At 40.7% G+C, this 9,800-nt stretch overlaps 1 pseudogene across 1 annotated transcript; it reads left to right on the top strand.

The window, feature by feature from the left end:
• The first annotated feature begins 215 nt into the window (after window positions 1-215).
• LOC105541711 lies at window positions 216-1,155 on the top strand (annotated as a pseudogene). The gene has a single exon (XR_001006373.1). The product of XR_001006373.1 is annotated as a keratin, type II cytoskeletal 8 pseudogene (transcript).
• Window positions 1,156-9,800: the final 8,645 nt, after the last annotated feature.

Below are 9,800 nucleotides of genomic sequence, written 5' to 3'. Positions count from 1 at the left end.
AACATGGATAACATGTTCCAGAGCTATATCAACAACCTTAGATGGCAGCTGGAGACTCTGGGCCAGGAGAAGCTGAAGCCTGAGGCGGAGCTTGGCAACATGCAGGCATGCAGGGGCTGGTGGAGGACTTCAAGAACAAGTATGAGGATGAGATCAATAAGTGTACAGAGATGGAGAATGAATTTGTCCTCATCAGGGATGTGGATGAAGCTTACATGCACAAGGTAGAGCTTGAGTCTCGCCTGGAAGGACTCACTGACGAGATCAACTTCCTCAGGCAGCTGTGTGAAAAGGGGATCCGTGAACTACAGTCCTAGATCTCAAACAGGTCTGTGGTGCTGTCCATGGACAACAGCCGCTCCCTGGAATGGACAGCATCATGGCTGAGATCAAGGCGCGGTACCAGGAGACTGGCAACCGCAGCCGGGCTGAGGCTGAGAGCAGGTACCAGATCAAGTATGAGGAACTGCAGACGCTGGCTGCGAAGCACGGGGATGACCTGGGGCGTACAAAGACTGAGATCTCCGAGATGAACATCAGCCGGAACATCAACCGGCTCCAGGCTGAGATTGAGGGCGGGCTTCCCTGGAGGCTGCCATCGCAGACGCCAAGCAGCGTGGGTAGCTGGCCGTTGAGGATGCCAACGCCAAGTTGTCCGAGCTGCAGGCTGCCCTGCAGCGGGCCAAGCAGGACGTGGTGCGGCAGCTGCGTGAGTACCAGGAGCTGATGAACGTCAAGCTGGCCCTGGACATCGAGATCGCCACCTACAGGAAGCTGCTGGAGGGCAAGGAGAGCCGGCTGGAGTCTGGGATGCAGAACGTGAGCACCCATAGGAAGACCACCAGCGGCTATGCAGGTGGTCTGAGCTCCGCCTATGGCGGCCTCACAAGCCCCGGCCTCAGCTACGGCCTGGGTTCCAGCTTTGGCTCTGGTGCGGGCTCCGGCTCCTTCAGCCGCACCAGCTCCACCAGGGCCATGGTTGTGAAGAAGATCGAGACCCGGGATGGGAAGCTGGTGTTCCAGTCCTCTGACATCCTGCCCAAGGGAACAGCTGCGGCAGCCCCTCCCAGCGTGCCCCTCCTGTGGCTGCCCCAGAGCCCGGGAGGGAGGTTGCTGTGCAGGGGAGCACAGCGAACGGGAGGGAGGCTCACCTGAGGCTCAGCCCTAGCCCTCAGCCCACTCTCGGGGAGTTTACTGCCTGAGGACCCCCTCTTGCCCATGCCTCCAGCTACAAAACAATTCATTTGCTTTTTTTTTTTCTTTTTGTCCATAATAAAACTTCAGTTAGCTCTGAAAAAAAAAAAAAATATATATATATATATATGTAGCAGTCAAGAATAACAAAATTAATACAATTGAGTTAATTGACATGTATACAAAACTGTGGCAAACAATAGAATACACATTTTTATCAGTGAACTTGGACTATACCAAAAGTGACCATATTCTGGGTTTTCAAAGTCCCAATAAATATTAAATAAATGAAATAATTCAAAATGTGTTCTCTGACCCTAGTTAAGATAGAAATCAATAATAAAAGATAATCATAAAAATCCTAAATTTGGAAATAAAACAATATACTTGTTTATGAGTCATGATCCGAAAAATAACAAAAGAAATTAGCAAGTTTTACAAAATTGACTTATAATGAAAACATGACAAATAAAAATTTGGGAGATGCAGCTATAGAGTTTAGAGGAAAAGTTATAGTTTTATTTACGTATATTAGAAAAGATTAAAGGCAAAAATTCATGATCTAAGCTTTTATCTCAAAAAGCTAGAAAAAGACCATCAAATAAAATCCAAGGGAAATAGAAGGAAGTAAAAATAAAGACACTAGGAAAATGTTGTGAAATAAAAAATTAATATAGAACAGAAAACATGAAAATAGGCAAAAGTGATGTCTGAAAAGATTAACAAAATTAATAACATGCCAGTAAAACTGTTCAAGAGAGAGGAAACACATTACTAATATTAAAAATAAAAAAGTAAACATTAACTATAGATCTTACTAACGCTAAAAGAAAACTTACTACTAATATATTTGACACTTAAGTGAATAGTAAATTCCTTAAAAAACACCATGTACCCAAACCGACACTAAAAACATAAGAAAATTTGAGTAGTTTTATGCTTGTTAAAACAATTGAATCCACTAGTGAAAGCCTTCCCATAAAGAAAACTCTAGATCCAAGTGGCTTCACTGGCGGATTGTGCCAAATATGTAAAGAATTAATAATACCAATTGTAACCAAACTCAAAGAACAGAAAAAGAAAAACTGCTTCCCACTTCATTCTGTTGTTGAAAGTCAGACATAATATAAATAGTCCTATAGTGTAAGCTTTTATATTAATCTGGCTGGGAGTTGGGCTATCTTTAATGTTTATGGTGGCTGTAGGTGACAAAGGCTTCAAATTCCGTTAACGTCCTCGTTTCTGTCTCCTTTGTTGACTTTGGGTTTCCCTAAGTACTCCTACTCAGAGAGAGTCTGTATCTTACAGCTTTTTCTGCTATAATGTATTTTACCCATATTTGCTTTTTATTGAGGTATAATTTAGGTAAAATAAAATGCACAGATTTAAGATGACAGTTCTATGTGTTTTGATGGATTTATACACCCAGAAAATTGTCACTCTAATTAAGACATGAGACATTTCCATCACCTCAATAAATTTGTTTTGTGTTTCTCTATATTCAATTCTTGTCCATATAATCTACTTTTATTATTGGGGTGCATATTAGTATATAGAACGAAAGTATTCTATAATCTTATGATGAAATCTCAGCCTTTTGGTGGGCCTGTGTTCCTGGACACTGTCCTTCACAAGTGTTTCTTCACTTTTCCCTCCCTGTTAGGTAAGACAGGAAGGTTAGAGGAAAATAGAGGGGGATCAATGCCCTTTTCCCAGGTGGGATAAGGCTCTGGAAAAGCCTGTTTGTCCTTGGAGATGCCTTTGCTATGGAGCATACCTTGGGTTTATTTCATAAAGATTTATTTTCTTCCCCTGCTCTATCCCACCAGAACCAGTAAGGGAGAAACTAATGAGGTTTTTGGAAATAGAATCCATGAAAATATGAGGGCCCTACTAAGATGGTGGTCCCAGAAGTTTTTCAGTCTCATGCTAGTTCACACTCAGCTTCTAGCAATTTGTCAAAATTACCATCGAAATTACTATTTAAGTGTTCCTAACAGTTTATGGTTCCAAGTGGCTTCTGCTCCAGATTCGCAAATATTAGCTGTACTTCTCTGGATTTGCCTGTCTCTCCCAATTTCAGAGTGGTGGTCTACCTTGCAACTTCAGCTCTCTGATAGGTCCAGGAAAAATCATTGATTTTCAGTTTGTTTAGGCTTTTCTTATTATAAGGATGGAAGTGACAACTTCTAAGCTCTTTACGTGTTGGAGCTGAAACCAGAGGTTTCCAATTCATTTTATGATATGAATATAACCATGATACAGAAAAACCTGCAAAAGACTTTACAAGAAATGAAAATTAATGTCAGGTCATCTCCATGAACATGAATGCCAACATTCTAAACAAAATATTAGCAAATAAAATCCAGATATATGTATAAAAGTTAATGCGCTGTGGTCAATGAGACTTATTCCAAGAAAACAAGACTTTAACATTTAAAAACCAATGTAATTCAACATATTAACAAATAACTGAGAAAGTAAAATGATCACTACTCCTTAAAAACCTAAGTTCTTGAAGCCTTTCCCAGCTTCATGTGGTGTTATTTCGTACCTTCTCAGAGGACGTTGGCTTCTCTTTTCTCCAAAAAGATTGGTTGCCTTTGGCTGGGGTGCCAATCCAGTTAGTGATGGTCAGGATGAAAGGTTTGGTTACCTTTGGCACACATGGCATGGACCAGAGCTACATGATAGGGAAAGAACTGCTTGAGGAAGTTACAACTTAAATACCTGTAGGGGTTGGGGTGGAGGAGGTCCTAGTGAAAAGTGAGCTTATTTGCACCCCAGAGTCCCTGAGAAGCTCAGCACTTTTATTGTTGTATGACATCCCATATAACAGTAAGATGTTTCCAACAAAATAACAGCCAAATGTTTATAACAGACTCTTGGAAAAATCCACGTAGACTTCATGCCAGGGTCTCAAGCAAAACATGCTCAAAACTGTCTGCACCTCTCCTCAAATAGATCCTGCCATCTGACTTCTCTCTTCCTCCCACTCACCCAGGACTGCAGACTTGATCTCTTCTACATCATCTCCCTCCTACCCTATATACAATCATTTGCCCTCAAAACTTCTATATTCATTAGCTTTTTCAGTCTCAATGCTGCTGTCTTCATTTAGTTTCCTATATGATTAAGTGAACTCATTCCTAAAGGTATATGTTTAGAATGTAACCAAATCAATTGTACTCAGGTTAATTTGTTTCCATACATTTGTAATAGGTTAAGAATCATTGTGGAAAAATTATTGTGGCAGAAGCAATATAGCAGGTTAGCATCTGTCAAGTCAGTTGGGAATCACTGGTTGGAATGAAAAAAAAAAGGACAATCCTCACCATGTGAAGAAATAGTAACCTCTTGTTCCTTAACAATTCCCTAGGTCATCCCCAGGCTATCCCCTGAAATAGTGACTCAATCCTAGTCCTAATCTCCACATCTCTTGCCACCAAATCCTAGACAAATCCATATCAGAACCCACAACTACAAATCACATCTGAGGACACCCCATTCTGATGAACCTATGAGACAAAGCAGGGAAGCCTCTTAGGGGCCTGCCATGCACTCCCACCCCCACCCCCCCATGCATGGAAATAAAGGAAAATCTTGAGTTCTTTCAAAAGAAGTTCTGGAAATTCTACCTAGCTAGCCCTGAGAATTAAATGAGCAACTTGATAAGCAAAAAGGTAATAGTAGCTTAAAACAATAGCCAAGGAAGTTAGAGTCATGAGATGTTTGTTTCCCTATAGAAACTAAAGGTAATATCTAATGTATGTCCCTAAGCTGTTTTTCAGAAACCCAGATCCCCACAGACCTCCATCAAACAGATCTGCTGGTAGGCAGACCTCAGATAAGGGGGAACTAAGGACTGAACCCTGACCACCATTCTATGTTCTAAGTCCTTCCTGAGGGTCTGAGTCCTCGTGGGTGAGGAAGTTACACCCACGAGTCAGAGCTAACATTCCTTTAGGGTGATCACAAATTTTTAAACAAAGCTTCTCTTCCTTAACCAATTGCAAATCAGAAAGTCTTTGAATCTGCCTATGATTTATAAACCCCTGCTTAAGATGTCCCCCCTTTAAGGCCAAACCAGTGTATAGTTTCCATGTCGTAATTTATAAGTTTGCCTGTAACTTCTGCTTTCCTGAAATTTTCCCCTGTCTTTGAAAACCCTTACTTGCAAGCCACTGAGGAGGTTGGGTCTTAAGCACGAGCTGCCCAATTCCTCCTTGTGTCTTGCAAATAAACACCCTCCTTTTCCTGCTGCAAACCTCAGTGTGGATGTTCGGCCTTACTGTGCTGGATGGGCAGGCCCCAGTTCAATTCATTTCAGTAACACCTGTAACTTTTACACCTTGGAATTATTGCAACCAACTCCTCCCTTGATTAATAGTACCACTTTTATCTCTATTAAAGGTCAAGCTTTTAAAAAGTTTCCACCTTGTACATTTTCTTCATTCAGGCACTTCTTTTAATCCTGACATTATTACATTTTAGCTAACTAATTATTGATACTCTCTTTTCCTGACATTGTTCACCTCTGGTTTTCCTCTTATCTCTGTAGGAGATGGATTCTCCTCTATTGGCCCATTGATAGAGTTCCCACAGGTCCAAGTGTGATCTTATGCTTTCTCTCCAATATCTGACTCTCTTTTAGTGTTTTTTATTATTATTATTTTTTAGTTAGTAGTTCCACCAAATTGGATGTGATAGAAACCCAGGAATAATCTCTGGCACCTCCATCTGTGTTACTCTCCATGGTCAATCCCTCAACAAGTCCTGTGAATTTTCCCTCCTATACTCATCCACTTCCATCTGTCTCCTCTGCTCCCATACTAGACCAAGCTATAATCATTTATTGCCTGGACTAATAGAGTAGTCTCTTGAAAAGTCTCCTTGAAGAACTACAAACCACTGTTGAAAGAAATGGAGATGATACAAACAAATGGGAAAACATTCAATGTTCATGGATAGGAAGAATCAATATCATTAAAATAGCTATACTCTCCAAAGCCATTTATAGATTCAATGCTATTTCCATTAAACTACCATGACATTTTTCACAGAACTAGAAGAAACTATTTTAAAATTCATATGAAATCAAAAAAGAGTCCCAATAGCCAAGGTAATCCTAAGCAAAAAGCAAATCTGGAGGCATCATGCTACCCAACTTCAAACTATTCTACAGGGCAACAGTAACCAAAAAAGCATGGTACTGGTACAAGAACAGACACATAGGCCAATGGAACAGAGAAGATAACCCAGATATAAGACTGCACACCTACAACTATCTGGTCTGACAAAAACAAGCAATGGGGAAAGGATTTCCTATTCAATAAATGGTGCTGGGATAACTGGCTAGCCATATGCAGAAGATTGAAACTGGACCACTTCCTTAAACCATATAGAAAAGTTAGTTCAAGATGGATTAAAGACTTAAATATAAAACCCAAAACTATAAAAGAAAAAACAACAACAACCCTGGAAGACAACCTAGGCAATACCATTCAGGACATAGGCACAGGCAATGATTTCATGACAAAGATGCCAAAAGCAATCACAACAAAAGCAGACATTGACAAATGGGATGTAATTAAACTAAAGAACTTCTGCACAGTGAAAGAAACTGTCAGCAGAGTAGAAAGACAACCTGGGAGAATGGGAGAAAAATTTTGCAAGCTACGTATCCAACAAAGATCTGATACCCAGCATCTATAAGGAACTTAAACAAATTTACAAGAAAAAAAAAAAAAGCATTAAAGAGTGGTCAAGGACTTGAATAGACACTTCTCAAAAGAAGACATATGTGTGCCAACAATCATATGAAAAAAACCCCAATATCTATATACCCAAAGGATTATAAATCACGCTACTATAAAGACACATGCACATGTATGTTTATTGCAGCATTATTCACAATAGCAAAGACTTGGAACCAACCCAAATATCCATCAATGATAGACTGGATTAAGAAAATGTAGCACACATATGCCATGGAATACTATGCAGCTATAAAAAAGGATGAATTCATGTCCTTTGCAAGGACATGGATGAAACTGGAAACCATCATTCTCAGCAAACTATCACAAAGACAGAAAACCAAACACCGCATGTTCTCACTCATAGGTGGGAATTGAACAATGAGAACACCTGGACACAGGGTGGGGGCTTGGGGGAGGGATAGCATTAGGAGAAATACCTAATGTAAATGACGAGTTAATGGGTGCAGCAAACCAAAATGGCACATGTATACCTATGTATCAAACCTGCACATTGTGCACTTGTACCCTAGAACTTAAAGTATAATAATAAAAAAACCCAGCATCACTGATCATCAGAGAAATGCAAATCAAAACCACAATGAGATACCATCTCACACCAGTCAGATGGCTATTTTTAAAGTCAAAAAATAATGGATCCTGGTGAGGTTGTGAAGAAAAAGGAACACTTATAGGCTGTTGGTGGAAATGTAAATTAGTTCAGCCATTGTGGAAGATGGTGGCAATTCCTCTAAGACCTAAAGATAGAAATACTATTCCAGCAAGCAATCCCATTACTGGATATATATCCAAAGGAATATAAATCATTGTGTTATAAAGACACACACATGCGTATGTTCATTGCAGCACTATTCACAATAGCAAGGACATGGTTTCAATGTAAATGCCCATCAATGATAGACTGGATAAAGAAAATGGCAGATATACACCATGGAATACTACATAACCATAAAAGAGAATGAGATCATGTTCTTTGCAGGCACTTGGATAGAGCTGGGGGCCATCATCCTTAGCAAACTAATGCAGGAACAGAAAACCAAATACTGTGTGTTCTCACTTATAAGTGGGAGCTAAATGATGAGAACACATGGACACAAAGAAGGGAACAACACACACTGGGGCTTTTCAGAGGGTTGAGAGTGGGAGGAGGGAGAGGATCAGGAAAAACGACTAATGGGTACTAGACTTAATACCTGGGTGATGAATAATAGGTACAACAAACCCCCATGACACAAGTTTACCTATGTAACAAACCTGCAGTTGTAGCTCTGAACTTAAAAGTTAAAAATAAAAATAAGAAGAAAAAAAGAAAAGTCTCCTTGAACCTAGTCTCTCCACCTTTAATTTATTCACCACAATTCATACAGACCAATCACTAAATGAGAATCTGGGCATGTAGTGTCTCCCCAAATAACTTTCACTGGCTACTCATTGTTCTGCATATAAGGCTATACAAATGAAAGTGACATGGTTTTCAAGGCCCTGATGATCTGACACTTCAGTTACCCTTCCAGCCATTTTCTCCCTCACTTCTTGTAGTCTAGCCACACTAACCTTATTTCTGTGCCTGGAATGTGCCATAATATCTCTGCCACAGAGCCTTTGCACAGCCTGTTTTGCTTTGTCTGATACGTTGTTTCTTTCTTCCAAATACTTCAGAGCTCAGGTCAAACTTTACTTCCTGAGGGAAACCAGGTAGAAATGCTTTTCACATCAGAATACAAGCCAGAAGAGGGCTACAGAGCAGGGAAGGGGTCATTTGTAGGATCTTTGTTGTCTTCTTCTCTACGTATCTTTTATTGGTAGCTCCATAGCTCTACTTTCCAAAACCCTCCGTGTCTCCTCATATCCATATTTGAGAAACACAAGTCTGCAGTTCTGCATCATTGCCAAGCTCTGGTTGACAACCGACTTGAGTTTGAGACATAAAGAAAAACAATGAATTCCTTCATTGTTCCTATTGACCCTGGTATCAAGGAGTTTTTATTCTTTTTATTTATTTATTTATTTTTGAGACGAAGCCTCGCTCTGTCACCCAGACTGGAGTGCAGTGGTGCGATCTCGGCTCACTGCAAGCTCCGCCTCCCGGGTTCACGCCACTCTCCTGCCTCAGCCTCCCCAGTAGCTGGGACTACAGGCGCCCACCACCACCCTCGGCTAAGTTTTCTGTATTTTTTTTTTAGTAGAGACGGGGTTCACCGTGTTAGCCAGGCGGGTCTCGATCTCCTGACCTCGTGATCCGCCTGTCTCGGCCTCCCAAAGTGCTGGGATTACAAGCGTGAGCCACCGCGCCCGGCCGAGTTTTTATTCTTATAGGCTCTGGGAGTGAAAACCAAGAAGTTTCCTTTTTCAGCCCTTGTGGACACAGAACTCCAACAGTTCAAGGTTTTATGGACATAGAACTCCAACAGTTCAGCGTCGGTTCTAAATTTAGAATTGCTGAAGTTAGAGTGTTTTGTTAGTCTGACAAATACAATATTCTCCTGAGTCTAACACTTAGAGCTTACGTATTTTTTACCACTCACAAAATGCTATAGGCAATGACTGCTATTTGGTTTGAGACTTTTAGTAGTGAGTTTTTAAAAACTCTCAAGTCACTCTGACTTTGACCCTCTCCAGTCAAAGGCATGACCAATGCATTTTAGTTCACCAGAACTTACCATTCTCCCCAGGCTGTTCTGTCTTAGATTTCATTTGGATTCTCTCCAGAGTTTAGTGTTTAAACTGCCATTTATGGGAACACATTTTGCTAATTGTGCTCCTATTTGGATAAGTCACATGAGCCACATTGCTAAGTTGTGACTACAACCTCAGCTGCTGCTGAACTGC

The sequence above is a fragment of the Mandrillus leucophaeus genome, unplaced genomic scaffold (assembly GCF_000951045.1).
Source record: "Mandrillus leucophaeus isolate KB7577 unplaced genomic scaffold, Mleu.le_1.0 Scaffold243, whole genome shotgun sequence".
NCBI classification, from domain to species: Eukaryota; Metazoa; Chordata; class Mammalia; order Primates; family Cercopithecidae; genus Mandrillus; species Mandrillus leucophaeus.
This window is presented reverse-complemented; position numbering and strand designations above follow the sequence as displayed.